At 41.1% G+C, this 16740-nt stretch overlaps 2 long non-coding RNA genes across 2 annotated transcripts; one reads left to right on the top strand and one right to left on the bottom strand.

The window, feature by feature from the left end:
• Positions 1-1846: 1846 nt before the first annotated feature.
• Positions 1847-9985, top strand: LOC131278823 (uncharacterized). The gene is made up of 3 exons (XR_009186263.1): positions 1847-1937; positions 2475-2513; positions 8617-9985. It is a non-coding gene; the product is annotated as an uncharacterized lncRNA (long non-coding RNA).
• On the bottom strand, positions 2770-3990 carry LOC131278824 (uncharacterized). Its single transcript, XR_009186264.1, has 2 exons — positions 3656-3990; positions 2770-3063 (listed from the first exon to the last, which is right to left on the bottom strand). It is a non-coding gene; the product is annotated as an uncharacterized lncRNA (long non-coding RNA).
• Positions 9986-16740: the final 6755 nt, after the last annotated feature.

Here is a 16740-nt window from a genome sequence, read left to right on the forward strand (position 1 = left end):
ATTTATATATGATCCAAGCATTAAAAAACAAATGTGAATTCTTGAAGTCTGGAAAACAGACTCCCAACTATAAGAATGATGAGGAAAATTCACAGTGTAACCTGGAATGGAGAGGGGGTCGATGCTAGGTGTATTAGTCAGCCAAAGGGGTGCTGATGCAAAATACCAGAAATTGGTTTTATAAAGTATTTATCTGGGGTAGGAGCTTACAGATACCAGGCCATAAAGCATAAGTTACTTCCCTCACCAAAGTCTGCTGTCACGTGTTGGAGCAAGATGGCTGCCACGTCTGCAAGGGTCCAGGCTTCCTGGGTTCCTCTGGGCTCAGCTCCTGTTTGCTCCACAAGGACAGCTGTAGATTATAAGGCTCTCTAGGCTTTGCGTCCCTCCACAAGGACAGCTGTGGACTATCAGGCAAACGGCTCTGTCTCTTTCCCTGGGGCTCTTACACTAGACTTCAGCATCAAACTCCAACATCAAAATCCCAACATTAAGAAACCCCCAACTCTGTTCTTTGCCATGCTTTTTATCTCAACTCCCTAATCATAACTCAGTTTTGCACAGGTACAGATCAGAATGCAAACATAATCCAATACCTATTTTTGGAATTCTTAACTATATCAAACTGCTACACTAGGAAAGGGGAAAAATGATTTGAAAGATCATAATATGGCAAAGTTCTGCCAAACATAACCTAAACTAGGAGAAAGAAAGGTGGCCTACGCTGGAAAGCCAATATTCAGACAAAGGGGGAGAGAAAGGTGTTAAAATAGGATAGGAACTTATTTATCTCAGTATCTCCCAAGTGTTTGGCACACATCTCCATATGAATAATCCTCCTATTGAGGTAGAAAAATATTGGAAGTGAACTGAGTTTATGTTAAAAAAAAAAAAAAAAAGAAACAACAAGCCCTATTTTTAATGCTATCCGTAACATTCACATTATCTGGAGGAATCCCTTTCAGGAAAGTAATTAGATGCCATTTTATTCCTACATTTACAGGTTTTGATATTAAGTAGTATCTTATAACCGAAGGAACAAAGCCAAGTTGGATTTAAAAACAAAAAACAAAAACCCACCGAAGTTCTCAGCAGGTCTGTGACACACGGTGCCTAAGGACCCTGCTTCCCTCCTCAGGGCCTAGCAGGCTCCTGCTGGGGTTCCCGCCTCCCGCCTGGCTCGGGGCAGCGCTCCTCCTGCCCAGGGCCGGCCGGCGCCCTCGGGGCCGCGATCGCAGCTGGCCTCCCCGTGGCTGACAGCCACTCAGGGCCGAGGTGGCCTGCCTTTCCTCTTTACCTCTAAAGGACCTAGCGCTCAGAGGGAACGCAAGTTACACAGCACGTCTGACTCGTCTCCAGCAGTTCATTTTACCTAAGGTGAAAAAACGTTTCCAGTTTTTCTTTCACACTTTTAAAATGAAAGTTAATAGAGCACAAAGAACGTTACATTAAAAAACATACAAAAACCATGAGGTTCCCATATACCCCACTCCCCACCCCCACCCCATCATTTCTGTAAATTGTATTTTTTTAAAGATACACACATCACAAAAAAATGTTACATTGAGAAATATAAGAGCGAGGAGCGTGTTAAAGGGCCAAGATCGTTCGTGGCTAACCGCGCCGGGCGCTAAACTTGCTTTGCCCCCTGGAGGGGCCGCCCACGCGGCGCTGCCTGGGGCTGGCCGCGGCGGCACGGTGGCGTCGCGGGACCAGCCCACGGGCCCGCGCCGAGCGCGCGGCCCCGCCCTCCCATGTGCGCGTGCGCGCCGGGCCGCGTGGCCGCCACAGCCAGGCTGGAGAGGGCCGAGGCTGGGGGAGGACCGAGGTTGGGGGAGGGCCGAGGTTGGGGGAGGTCCGGGTTCGCGGAGGCGGCCTTTCAGCGGGACCGCGGGGAAGGGGTCCGGCAGTGGGAACAGGCAGGCGCGAAGTGGGAGGTGCGTGGGGAGGCGGGAAGGGAGCCCGGGTCCTGGAGGGTGGGCAGCAGAGGGGCAGGGAGGGCGCGGGCCCTGGGGGGGTGGGCGGCAGGGGGGCGGGGAGGGCGCGGGCCCTGCGGGCTTGTTCTTCGCGCACCGGGCTTCCCGGGCTGGGGGTGGGGGAATGAAAAAAATGTTCTGTATCCCCCACACCCCACTCCTCCCGCACCAACAACCTCCCTCATCATTGTGGCACACTCATCGCACACCGCCAACACATTTTGGGGCACTGCTGCGCCACATAGATAATAGTTTACCCTGTAGTTCACCCTCTCTCCCAGTCCATCCAGTGGGTTATGGCAGGATATAAAATCTAGCATCTGACCCTGCCATATCATTCAGGACAACTCCAAGTCCTGAAAATGCCCCCACATCACATCTCTTCTTTCATCTCCCTGCCCTCAGCAACTACTGTGGCCACTTTCTCCACATCAGTAAGTTTGCAGTTCTTCCAATCAAATATCCTCTCAACCTATTTTTGTTCCCATTTTCCCCCAGGAAGAATTAGTCGACCAGGAAGAATTAGCAGTTATCTAGGTGAGTCCCTCTTTCTAACCTCATTTTTCCAGAATTACATTTATTTCATTAAAATATCCTTGGGGTGCAGATGTGGCTGAAGCAGTTGCGTGTCTGGCTCCCACATGCCTTCCCGCGGGTGCCTCCTAAAGGAGAGAAAGGGAGCAGACAACTACCGTGAACAGTGAGCAGACGGATGAGAGGCCACGGGGGACAGGGACGTGGAATATCCTCACGTATTTACAAGTAACAGTCCCCCGAAGGCAACAAAACGTGCTTCTTAATAATACAAAAACAAATCTTTATGATATTAGATTAGGTAAAAATAAACATTCTTGTAGCTGAATTTCATTTTTAAGAACCTGACCATGAATTTGAGACTAAACTTCCACTTGAAAGACCTCCAAGAAAAAACTCATGAATCAAATGAAGGAAAATAGCTACTCAAAGGAACGTCCTTTTGTGCTTGTTTTGCCTCCGTTTCTGCCATGCAGATTGCTCGAGTCTTGCTACCCACATCTAAGAAATGAGATGAGTGGACAGGGTGCAGCTCGGTGCTGAGCGTGACCTCCTAGGAAAAAAGAAGAGATGAGGTGAAACTTGAGCCGCAAGCTGGCTGGTGCGCACAGAACAGACGCCAGTGCGTCCCACTGGGGCACGGCCACGAGTAAGATCCAGCTGTGCCATCACCCAGTACTTCCCATCCGGTGAATGGGACCCAAGAAGGTCCCTTTCCTGTGAAACAGCCCAGGCTCCTAACCATTCCGCAGTGTCTCTATCAAACACTTGGGTTCTTTATTTCCTAGGTCATTTCTAAAGATCTCCTGTGCCCTCCACATATAATTCTGCAGGGTTGTCAAGTAGCAGGGGATTCAAACTCAAACCAGTGCCCCCACCCCTTTCTTTTTTGAGACCCCGGAGCTGGGGATTGAGCCTCGGACCTCGAACAACCACCCCACCCCCCCCCCCACCCCCCAGCCACAGGGGCTCTTCTGAGTTGTTTCCCTCATTGCTTTGCTCCTTTTGTTCTTGGAGGCACCGGGGCCTGAATCGCACCTTCCAGGTGGGAAGCAGGCGCGCCACCCTTTGCGCCACCTCCTCCCCCCAGGGCCCTTTTGCCCGGCGTGCCCGACACCTGAACAAAATCACCAAAGGAATCGTACTTTAACAGCGCGGCCGGAGGGGCCTTCCACCAGCCGTGCTCCAGACGGAACGCCCACGCGGGGCGCCAGCCGGAGTGTCCAGGCTCGGGAGTGTCCAGGCCTCCGCGGGCCTGAACGCCCCCGGGCGCTGGCCAGTGTGCCCCGGGCCGGCCGGGGAGGGAGCCAGCTGCCGCACCAACCCGGCTCCGGCGAAGGCTCAGTGCTCAGGCCAGCCCCCGCCCCGCGGCCAGGGAGGGTTTCAGTTCCACAGGGAGTGTTAGGAGCAGGGCTCGGTAAATCTTAGGGCCGCAGCACCGCGGCGGCAGGGCGGGCGGCGCCACGAGGCCGGCACCGCCGGGAAGCCCCGCCGCCGCGCACGCTCCGGGCCTCCCGCGGGGCTGGCGGGGCGCGCGGGGCCGCGGGGCGCGTGGGCTGGCGGGGCGCGGGGCGGCGGGGCGGCGGGGGCGCGGGGGCTGGCGGGGCACGGGGCGGCGGGGGCGCGGGGCGGCGGGGGCGCAGGGGCAGCGGGGGCGCGGGGCTGACGGGGGCGGCAGGGAGCCTGGCAACGCCCACTCAGCCCGCGCCGCCCCCAGCCTTGAGCGCCCTTAGAATCAGTTTTCAGTTTGGGTACTTTACATCATCTAATGATTCTTTCAAGTAGTGCTCATGGGTTGAAATAAATCTGCGTTTATAGGCCTTATACTTAATTTTTTTTTTTCTAATTGAGAATTTTAGGATCCAAATTACATTCCCTTAGCAGATGGAAGCCATTGCTCTCTTGGATTCCCGGAAAAATTGTTGCTGCCTTATTTTGGTTCCTTTCTATTTTATTGTTATGTTTTTATCAGAAAGTTATATCCATTTACAGTTGAGAATAGGTTGAAATCGTGGTTCCTTTCTAGAGCTGCCCAAAAGTCCTGTTGTAGTCGTCATTCATTTTCACCTTAACCAAAATTTCTTAAAAGGGTAAAGCAGGTGGTTGCTCCTGTCCACAAGGCACATTATTTTATTGGTTCTGTTAATTATGACATGATAAAAAGTCCTAGACCGTAGGTAAAAATTGAAAAGGTTTGATCAAGGTGAAATTCAACTTCCATCACCAATTATATTCTGTGAAAATATTCCTCCTAACATAAAATATGGAAGCAAGTATTATTAACTGCAAGTTTTATTATACTTAATAATTATAATTAAGACTATCACAGAAGAATAAAATTATCAAAAAATTTTTTGATGATAATATATGGAATGAATATAAACCTAACAAGAAAGCACCCTTGTCTTAACCTGACTTGTATATTCCTACTATGTTCAATAGTCTCCTGTTTTAATATAATAGTACATATAATCCAGGGGATCATATTTTTTCTCCAGTTTGGAGAAATTATCTTACTATTAAAGTACTGCCCCAGTGCATTCTCTTCTCTCTGCTTCTAAAACATTTAGTAGTTGGCCACTAGAAACCTAGCTCAGTCCCTTAAAACTATAACTCATGCTTACTCTTCTTTGGCACTGCATTCTGGAACATTGACCAGATCTTCCAGCTCACTGTCTTATGCTTCAAATTTTCTTCTTCTTTGCTATTTCGTTAATATTATCTAAATTTTTTTTTCATATTTTGACCTTTTTAACATCTCAGACTCCTAATTTTTTTTTTTTTTTTTTTTTGAGTTAACCGGGCTGGGGATTGATAACCTCATATGTGGGAAGCCAGTGCTCAACCACTAATCTATACCAGCTCCCCAGAGGTTTTTTTTTCCCTCCTCCATTTGTTTGCTTTTTGTTATTGTTTTAGGAGGTACTGGGGATCCAACCTGGGCAGGCGCTCAACCACTTAAGCCACATCCGCTCCCCCTAATTCGTTCTTTTTCATAATAGGCATTTCTCCTTTTATAGATGTCTTGTCTCTCATTTCTTTGGCTATGTCAGGTAAACATCTTTCAAAATCCCCATTTTTCTGTACTGGCTACGTGTTTTCGGTGTTAGCTCTTGTCCTTCTGATTGGCAGCCGCCCTTTGGGGTGCTGGTTTTCCTCGGATGTTGTGCTTGCGTTTCTTGACTGGAAAGTCCTGCCACTGACTCCAAGTCCTCTATTTACCTGTTTTCTTCTTCTTTTTTTATCTTTCTATGGAATTAATTCATTACTTTAATATATTTAAAAATTTACTTTCAAGGGGTTAAAAACAACCAAGAAAATAGAATAGGAAGAAGAGGCCATGTCCAGGGGAGCAGATGTGGCTCAAGTGGTTGAGCATCCACTTCCCACATATGAAGTCTCAGGTTCAATCCCTGCTACCTCAAAAGAAAAAAAGAAAGAAAATTGGTGCACTGATGGCCTTCATCTACTAAATTATTTTTATTTTTAATTTTCAAATTTACTTTTGAGGTACTGGGGCTGGGGTTTAAACCTGGGACCTCATTTGTAGGAAGCCAGCACTCAACCACTGAGCCACGTTGGCTCCCCGAATTATTTTTAATCAATTTTACTGATACATATTCATAAAGCATACAATCCATCCAAAATGTATAGTCAGTGGTATTTCTTGTGATCACAGAGTTGTGCATTCATCACTTCAATCAATATTAGAGTGTTTTCATTATTCCAATAATAATAATAAAAAACAGACAAACCAAAAACTCTACCCCTTAATCTCTCTTTCCATCCCCTGCCGTACATAGCTGCTATTCTGTTTCCATCTCTCTAATTTATTTGTATTTATATTTTGTATAGATGGAGTCAAACAATTTGTAGTACCTTTTTTTTCTTTTTACCCTTAATAGAAGATTGTTAATAGATTACTACACACTATTTTATTTCTTTATTCCCCCTCATTGTTTACGCTCGCTGTCTGCTTCTGTGTCTCTTTGCTGTGTGCTCTTTGTCTCCTCCTCTTCTCTTTAGGAGGCACCAGAACCGAACTTGGCATCTCCCACGTGGGACAGAGGCACTCAGTTGTTGGAGCCATCTCACTTCCCTGGTTTGTGGTGTCTCTCATTGTCTTTCCTCTTTGTGTCTCATTGTTGAATCATCTTGTTGCATCAGCTCACTGCCTGCCCATCACACTAGCTCGCCTTTTTCAGGAGGCACCGCAAACCAAACCTGGGACTTCCCGTGTGGTAGGTGAGAGCCCAATCACTTGAGCCACATCCACTTCCCCTATTAACATTTTGCATCCTTTTTTTTTTCTTTTTTACCCTTAATGGAAAATTTTAAGTATATTAGTATACACTATTGCCCATAGTTGGCATTGGTTGTATTTTTGTCTAGTAACATCTTTTTTTTTTTTTAAGATTTATTTTTTTTTATTTATTTCTCTCCCCTCCCCCTCCCCCTCCCCCTCCCCACCCTGGTTGTCTGTTCTCTGTGTCTATTTTGCTGTGTCGTCTTCTTTGTCTGCTTCTGTTGTCAGCGGCATGAGAATCTGTGTTTCTTGTTGTTGCATCATCCTGTTGTGTCAGCTCTCTGTGTGTGCAGCACCATTCCTGGGCAGGCTGTACTTTCTTTCATGCTGGGCGGCTCTCCTTTGGGGTGCACTCCTTGCGCATGGGGCTCCCCTACATGGGGGACACCCCTGCGTGGCAGGGCACTCTTTGTGCACATCAGCACTGCATGTGGGCCAGCTCCACATGGGTCAAGGAGGCCCGGGGTTTGAACCGAGGACCTCCCATGTGGTAGATGGATGCCCTACCCACTGGGCCAAGTCCACCGCCTCTATTAACATCTTGTAATATTAATATATATTTGTTCTGTTTCAAAGAAAAATAGTGATATATATGCAATGTTAACCCATACTCCTATTTCACATGAGGTTTTGCTATGCAACACAGTCCTGTGTTACTTTTTTTAGCTTTCTTTCTAGTAATGTATATGACCTTAGACTTTCTCTTTCAACCACTATCATACCCATATTAACACCGCTAGTTACACAAATGCTATGATGTGCTTTCACCATTTCTGCACATTTCCAAAGATTTACAAAAACTTTTTAGCAATTCTGTGCAGATTAAACCTCAACTTTCATTCTCTAACCTCATTCTCTTTTCTGGTGACCTATATTCTAATTATTAACTCCATGAGTTTGCAATCATTACCTGGGTTGTTGAATAGCAGGATGGGACATTCAGTGGGGTGTGGGGTGCCAGGGGGCAGTGCAATGGCATGGGACTCCCAAGGTGCCTGGCTGCTGGGGGAGAGGGGGCCACTGCCGCTGCCTCATTGGCCACCCTCAGCCTGCAAGTGAGCAGACAGCTGCCTCTCCAGGCTCAGGGAGGAGGGAGCCTCAGGGCTCGGACCACCCATGGAGCTTCTCGCAGCTTTTCAACTGTCATCTCCTACAGCGTTCTGGGTGATGGGTCTAACCCTATGGTCATCCTATCTGAATTCTTCAAAATTTTATGTACATTGAGGGTGACCTTTCTCATTTTCCAGCTATGATACCCATTTATATTTTTAAAATATCTTTTGTCATTTCTATGAATTTTTGTCAGAGAGGGGACTGCAGTATGTGCTCTGAAAGTCACTTTGATTCTGTTTAATTGTGCACATCTATGAGAAGTGTTAGGTAGTTCTTGGGGGTGGGGTAAGAATGGTTGTACAAGCTTTGGAATCAGGGAGACCTGGAATTAAATCTCAGCTCTAAAATGTCTTTTTTTTTTCTTAAAGATTTCTTTTCATTTATTTATTTCTCTCTCCATTGCATTGTTTGCACTCGCTGTCTGCTCTCTGTGTCTATTCATTGTGTACTTGTCTTCTTAGGAGGTATGGGGAACAGAACCCGGGACCTCTGGTGTGTTTGGTGGTCACCCAACTTCTTGAGCCACATCTGCTTCCCTAAAATGTCTTCTTTAAGGCCTTTGTTTAATATCACCCAAACTTACCTTCCCCACCTGTAAATGAGGAAAATAGTGTTTATTATTTCTTCTTATTAAATTTCCATTATTAAATGGAAAAGTTTGTAAGGTAGTTTTCTCTTTCTTTTCAGCCACAGGAACCTGCACACTGAGCTGGTTGACACCTGCCCTGTCAAGTCTCCATGATGCTGGGTCCCGAGGGAGGCGAAGGATTCGTGGTCAAGCTCCGTGGCTTGCCCTGGCCTTGCTCTATTGAGGATGTGCAGAATTTCCTCTCCAACTGCTAAATTCAAGATGGAGCATCAGGCTTTCATTTCATCTGCACCAGGGAAGGCAGATGGAGTGGTGAGGCTTTTGTTGAACTCACATCAGAAGATTATACCAAGTGGCCCTGAAAAAAGGACAGAGAAACCAGAGGACACAGATGTACTGACATATTCAAGTCTTAAACAGAACCAAAATGGGTGCTGAAGTACAGTGCTGCATTTAGTACTAGTTAAGACAGTTCAAGTTAATACAGCTTATTTTCTAGGAAAACCCTTCTTTTGTCTATGCAAGGAACAGTAAGTGGTTATTTTTTATTTTTTTAAAAAAATATTTGTGTATTTTTAAAGATACATAGAGTACACAAAATATTATTTTTTACAGAAGTCTGTACTTTATGCAGTTACTCACAGTTACTATGCTATCATAACTGAAATTTCAGTTGTGTTGTTGGGAGACTGATATTTAATTGATGCCTTCTCTGATGTGGGAGTCCACTCTAGCAGGCCCCTTCAAGCATTCTGTCAACCCTGGATGTTGACTTGCCACCTGTTAGCTATAACTTGGATATTTACATTTCTTAGCGCTTTGAGACTGTGTATTTTTTTGTATAAAGAAAGCAAGTTTTTATTCAATAAACTTCTCCTAATATTGAAAAAAAAACCCAAAATCCTGAGAAAGCAAGGATTACCTCTGTAATATAGTGCTGTCACATTTTATGGAATTTAAATCAGGATTCACTCAAATTTAAAATAATAAGAATAAATGTTTGAAAGTTGTAGGTAGTTCTCTTAATCTTTTAAAAATTGTCAGGAATCAGAATTTCAAAACACTCTTGAATAGTAAAATGGGGGCTATGTTGTTACTATATTTGGTCCCTTTAACTAGCACTCAAAACTTCAGTTCATTGCTTGCCTGTATCCTGTAAATGTTTTGTATGGCTTTGACAATTCTGTGACTGATCTGGTGACTTGTGTTGCTATTTTACTACTCAGTGTTGTTATAATTCAGAATCTTTTAAAGGTATCCATTATTATGATTTGTTGGAAGAAAATATTTCTCTTTAATAAAATTCTTATTTATTATGAAAACTAAAAAATAATTCAGAATCTTTTTTTGAAAACCGAGCTCACCCAAGTATTCATTTAGTAGTGATGTTAATGATGATTTTGTAAAATGTGAAAATTGATAACTCTGGAATAGATTTTGATTTTTAATAAAATTTGATTTTGTGTACGGTGCTGTTAAAATGATAGTCAACTGGGAAATCCTGGGGAAATAAAAAGCAGATTAAAACAAAATTTCTTTAGAACATTTGTAGATTTATGTTCTTTGAGGGTGCAGCCTCTCTACATTATTCCCAATAGGAAAATTAATAAGTACATAGGGAGTGACTCTTGCCATGTCTTCAGTTACACATTCTGTACTTTGCTGCTGTGTATTGTAACATGGGTTTTGTTGTTGTTTTTTTCATTTTGGGTTTAGACTTTAGAATATGTATGTAATTTTCACAAGAATGGGAGCATGCCTTAATTATTCATGTGTAATATTCTACATGATCCAGTGAAACTGTCTCTTTTAAAAATTAATTAAAAATTTTTTTCTGAATCATAAACTGAAACAATGTTTATAGATCTTTGGACAATTATGTTTGTATATAATCTTAGAAATAGACTTGGCAGGTTAAAAGTCCATTTATATTTTGATACCCAGTAGCCTCCCAAAGTTGGAGATGGTTATGGCCAGGAATAGTTGCCCAAACCTATACCAACCATAGATAATGATTATTCTTTTTAAACTTTTCTAATAAGTCAAAATGGTATTTTTGTGGCTTTTTTACATTTGCATTTAGTTTTCAATAATGAAATTTATCAGTCATTAACTTTATTGTTTCTGCCTTGAATATTAGGCACATTCCACCTAAATACTAATATTTTACATTATTCACTTTAAGAACAATAATTTACTTAAAAACTTCAAAAACTGAACTGATATAAAATTCTTTTTTATTATGGATGAGGTACAGGTACAATCTTATTCCAGATGGTTTGTTGTCCTAACAAGATTAATTGAATTCTTTCCCCATAGCTTTGAAATACTTTTATCAAGTAAGAAATTCCAGTGTTCTTCGTTCTGGTACTTTTCTTCTATGGAAGCACTACCAAACAGGTTGGAATCTTACAGTAGTATATTTACATACCTACATATCATTGTATACATCATTCATATCTCACCGTTATTTTATATTTTTTTCTTCTGATGAAGATTATAATTGTTCTATTTAATAATTTCACTAAAGTTGCTTTTAAAAATTTTGCCATTATATTTGGAAACTGAAATTTAAAATACAGTGACATTTATAATCACTCAAATAAGATGAACTACTTAGGTATAAACCTAAGGTGTAAACAAAACAAACCTTAGGTGTAAACAAAACAAACATACCCCAGGACTTTTATGCTGAAAACTACAAAACAGTGATTGAAAGATATCAAAGAAATTCTACAGAAATGGATCTAAATACTGTGTTTGTGGTTTGGAATACTCAACACAGTAAAGATGTCAATTTTCCTCAAACTGATATACAGTTTAATACTGTTCTCATAAGTCTGGCAAGAGATTTTGTAGCCATCAACAAGATTATTCTGAAGTTTATATGAAACACAAAGAAATTAGAATAGCTAAAATAATTTTGAAAAAAGAAGAATAAAGTAGGAGGAATCACTTTACTCAATTTCAAGACTTATTACATAAGTATAATAATAAAAACTGTGATTTTGGCAAAGGGAGAGATATATTGATCAATGGACAGAATAGAGAACCCAGAAAGAACCCCCATAAAAAAAGTGCAAACGCATGGAAGGATAGGATTTTATCATGGTGCTGAAGCAATTGGTTATCCAGAGGCAAAACAAACGAGAACAGCAACCCCAAAGTGTCAACTTAAACCTTATTATACCTTATTCAAGAAATAACAAAATGGATCAAAGACTTAAATGTAAACTGTAAAACTGAAAAGTTTGGAAAAAATCTAGGAGAAAGTCTTTGGAACCTAGAACTTGGTGAGTAGTTTGTAGAAATGACACCAAAAGCTTAACTCATAAAAGAAAAACTAAATAAGTTTGACTTTGTCAAAATAAAATACTTTTGCTCTGTGAAGGACCCTATTAAGAAGATGAATAGAGAAGCTACTGATGGGGAAAAACAGTTGTATGTCAAATATCTGACAATAGACTCATATCTAGAATATATTAATCATTCTTAAAACTTAACAGTAAAAATCCAATTAGAAAATGTGCAAAAGACACAAAGAGACATTTCACCAAAGAGGATATAAAGATGTCAAATAAGCATGTAAATAGATGTTCAACATCATTAGCCATTAGAGAAATGCAAATTAAGACCACAGGAGTTATCATTACATACCTATTAGCATAGCTAAAAAAACAACAGTGACAACATGAAATGCTGGGAAGGATGTGAAGAAACTGGATTTCATATGTTGCTGGTAAGAATGTAAAATAGTACAACCACTTTGGAAAATTGGTGTTTCTTAAACAACAAAACATGAAATTACCATGTGACCAAACAACTGCTCTTCTATGCATTTACCCCAGAGAAATGAAAACTCAAGTCCTCCCCAAAACCTGTATTTGATTGTTCCTGGCAGCTTTGACTGTAATACCTAAAAACTGGAAACAACCAAAATCCATTCAAGAGGTGAAAGGTTAAACAAACTGGTATATCCATACCATGGAATCCTACCCAGCAATAAAAAGAAATGAACTATTGATACATGCAACAACTTGGAAGGATTTCAAGGGCATTATGCTGAGTGAAAAACAGCCAATTTCAAGCAGTCACATAATGTGTGAGTCCATTTGTTTAACATTCTCAAAATGACAAAATTAGAGCTGGAGAACAGAAGAGTGAAGGCCAGGGATTAGGGAGGGTGGAGGGTGGGTGTGACCAAAAAGGGGACCCAAGGGAGATCTTTGTGGTGATGGAAGATTCTGGATCTGGATTGTAGTGTTAACAGAAATCTATACATGCGGTAAAATGACACAGAACTACACACATACTTTATACCAGTGTCAGTTTCCTGGTTTCAATAATGTACTCCAGTTAGGAAAATTGTAAACTATGGGGAAGTGGGTCCTGAAAGACCAATAACTGAGACTCAATATCCCTCCCAGAGATGGCTCCCTTGTCTGTTTGCTTGTTGTCTGTTTTTGTTTTTTGTTTTCCCCTTTAGGAGGCACTGGGAACTGAAACTGGGACCTCCAATTGGGAGGTGGGTACACAACTGCTTGAGAACATCTGCCTCCTGCTCGTTTGTTTTTGCTCATTGTCTTGCTTGTTGTTTTTGTCCTTTTTTTCTCCTTGTCTGTTCTCATTGTCCACTTGTTTTTGCTCAATGTCTGCTTGTCTGCTCACTGTTTGTCTTCCTTAGGAGGCACTGGGAACCAAACCTGGGACATCCCATGTGGGAGATGGGCGCTCAACTGCTTGAGTCACATCTACTCCCCCTCAGTATATGTTTTTAAAAGTAGTTTTATTCACACACCATACAATCCACCCAAAATGTACAATCAATGGCTTTCAGTATAATCACAGTGTGCTTTCATCACCACAATCAATTTTAGAACACTGTCATAGCTCCAAAAAGAAGAAATTCTCACCCCTGATTCTCTCCTGTTATTGACACTTAGCACTGGTGTGGTACCTTTGTTACAATTGATGGAGGAATATTAAAAATCACTGTTAACTCTAGACCATAGTTTGCATTAGGTGTATCTTTTTCCGTATACCACCCTATATTAACACCTTATAATTTGTTCCAGTTCATCTAAAATTCAATATTAAGTGCTGCCTTCACATCTGGTAAAACCAGGAGGGCCTGGAAAGACCTAACCTAACTCTGTTCCTGTGGATAAGATCCTAGCCAAGCAACTCTCCTTATCACGAGACCAGTCACGGCATCTGCTTATCCCCCAGTAATGGGCTCCAGTCCCCTGCCAGTCCAGGGAATTTTCCCAACAAAACAATTACACATCCAGCAGGAACCAAACAGAGCCTGCCCCCCACAGCCCCTCCTTGCTCACTTTGCTCCCTAGTGCATCCCCCAGGTAGCCCTGTGTAGAACCTGATATTCTCTTGCCCAGTCTGTGTATATATGGCCCAATAAGCTGCCACTGATGGCGTCTGTCCAGTGGGAGGTGTCGTGTATTCTGCCTTCCCTATAACCTGAGGCAGGAAGCCATACCTCACCTAAAGAGTGAAGGGAGGTGAAGGACACAACTGGGTAAGGGTATGAGGGAGCTCTGGTTACAATCTCTGTAATTCCCTGTGAATCTATAATTATTTCAAAAATAAGTTAAATCTATCATTTAGACTATTTGGAAAAGAGGAGCATATACAGTGTTTGCTAGAGCTAGCTTGTCCTGACAGGCTTGTATTGATTCCTGTAATTAATTTCAGGAATTTTGTTGGTTGCTAACCAGCCATTATTAAAATGTTAATGAGGGCATATGGGAATCTCCTCTATTTTTTCAAGGTAACATTTTGTGTGATCTATGTATCTTTTAAAAATAAATAAAAAATATACTAAAAATGTTAATGATATAAATTTACCATGGAATAAATTATATTTAAAAACATTTTTACAAAATAAAATGAAACAGCAAGGTGCAAAAACATATACAAAAACCAAAAACCCTGAAGACATTTGATTGGATTAAAACAGTCTTTTCATTTAGGAAAGTGGTATGTATTTCTATTCATTCAAGACTTCCCCCCCCCCCCCCCCCATGTAGCACAGTCCAGCTTATAATTTTCTTTGGAGGTTTAAAAAAATTTTAATGCTAACTAATGTATATGTTTGATGCTACTGTGAATGAGAATTTATATTCTGGCTTTTCTTAAAGTAGAAGAAATGATAGATGTTATATTGGTCATCTCTCAATAATACTATTGAGTTTAGTATTATTTGATAGTATGTTTGATTAATTGTTTTATGATATTTTCCATCAGAAAGATACTTTGTTTCCCTTTGAAATTAGGGGCGATCCTTGACATTTTGAGAATGACTTATTCTCCAATAAATTTTACTCTGATACTTTACGCTTATATCAATGATACTTTCCTCAATCAATTATTACATTGGAGATTGCAAAATGGTGTTTTCTCATTTTGTCATTCCTTTTGCATACATTAGCTGGTGTTCTTTCAAGAAGAGGTGTTCTTTATTTTCTTTCTCATGTGTATCACTATAGACTTATGGATTTTAAAAATTTATTTATATTCAATATGTTACAATCAAATGTAGTCTTCATTTTTAAAAAGTCTGTTATTTTATGTAATTGTCTTAAATATCTCTACGTAAATTGAGAAACACATGGAACAATATTATAATTATTGCTTCAACCATCAAAATCAATTTAGAAAACTTGAAAGTCTGTTGTACTTAATCATATTTTTACTCCTTTTTTCCCTTCTTTTTTTCACTTCCTTTTGCTTTCAAAAACTTACTTTAGTTATTTTTTTAGGTTAGGTCTTCTGGTGACAAATTCTCTTGGTTTACCTTTGTCTAAGAATTTATTAAATTTCCATTTATTCTTTTTTTCTCTCTATTTTATTCTTTAATGAATTGTTTTTTTCTTGATGCTTTCAATAATTTTTTTCTTTATTTCATTTTCAGTGATGTGTTCTTCACTATGATATGTGTTGGCATGGATTTCTTTAGGTTTTTCCTGTCTGTGGTTCAGGCTGTAGACTTATGTCTTTTGTCAAATTTGAGAATTTTTCAGCCACTATTTTGCCAAATGATTTTTTAGCTCTACCTTTTTCTCGTTTTGGGACTCCAATGATGTAAATGCTATTATTTTTCCACATTGTCCTAGTAATTTTTTCAGTCTACTCTCTTTTCAGATTGGGCAATTTCTACTGTTCTGTCTTCAAGTTCACTGGTTTTTTCAGCTGTCCTCTCTATTCTACTGTTGAAACCACCACTGAGTATTTTATTGCACTTGTATTTTTTTCAGTTCTAAAATTACCATTTGTTTCTTCTTTATATCTTCTCTTTCTTTATCAAGACTTAATTGTTCATAATTATTCATTGAAGCATTTTATGATAGTTGCTTTAAAATCCTTGTCAGATAATTCCAACCTCTGGTTCATCCCACTGTTGGTGTCAGCCTTGATTGCATTTCTCATTCAAGTTGTGATTTTCCTCATTCTTGGCATGATGGGTGATTTTTTACTGTATCCTGGGTATTATGTTACCAGACTTTGGCTCTTATTTAAATCTTTGTTACACAAGCCCCCTCTGATGCAGCACAGGCCAGAGAGAGGGGTGCTGGTAGGGGTGAAAGTTGGGGTTCTCCTCTTAGCCTCCATCGACAGCAGGGCAATAAATATTCCTCAGTCAGACAGGGCAGGAGTGTGAGTCCAGGCTCTTCCCTGAGGACACCACATGGATGGGAGAGGGAGAGGGGCCTAGTCGCTCCTCCGTAAGTCATCTACACTGACATTTTAGAGGAGGTGTGGGGCTTATTGCTGGAAGCTCATGAAAATCCTAGCTTTACACTCAGCCTTTCTTGACACTGTTGGAGGAGGGAGCTAGCTATAATTATGTAAAAGGATGGAAGGCTAAGCTCCCCACTGGGTGGAGGTAGGTCTGCAGCTTTTATTATTATTATTACTACTACTACTATTGTGTATAGTTGAATATATCAGTTATTGTCTAAATGTTTTCTGTCTTACTATGTTGACCTTTTCCTTGTCCTCTGGTTAGAGAACTATGACTTTTGTTGGGGATGGTCTTATCTGTACCTGTCAGTGTTTCCAGATTGCCTGCTTCTCCAGGCCCCAGTTTGGGATATATGATGCAAAAAGAAAATGCTTGGAACTCACTGCTATGTTTTTCCTGTTTTTTATTTGAAACAAGTCAATTTTATTGATGCATATTATTTCCTGGGGTTTTCAGGTCC

Source organism: Dasypus novemcinctus, chromosome 6 (genome assembly GCF_030445035.2).
Source record: "Dasypus novemcinctus isolate mDasNov1 chromosome 6, mDasNov1.1.hap2, whole genome shotgun sequence".
NCBI classification, from domain to species: Eukaryota; Metazoa; Chordata; class Mammalia; order Cingulata; family Dasypodidae; genus Dasypus; species Dasypus novemcinctus.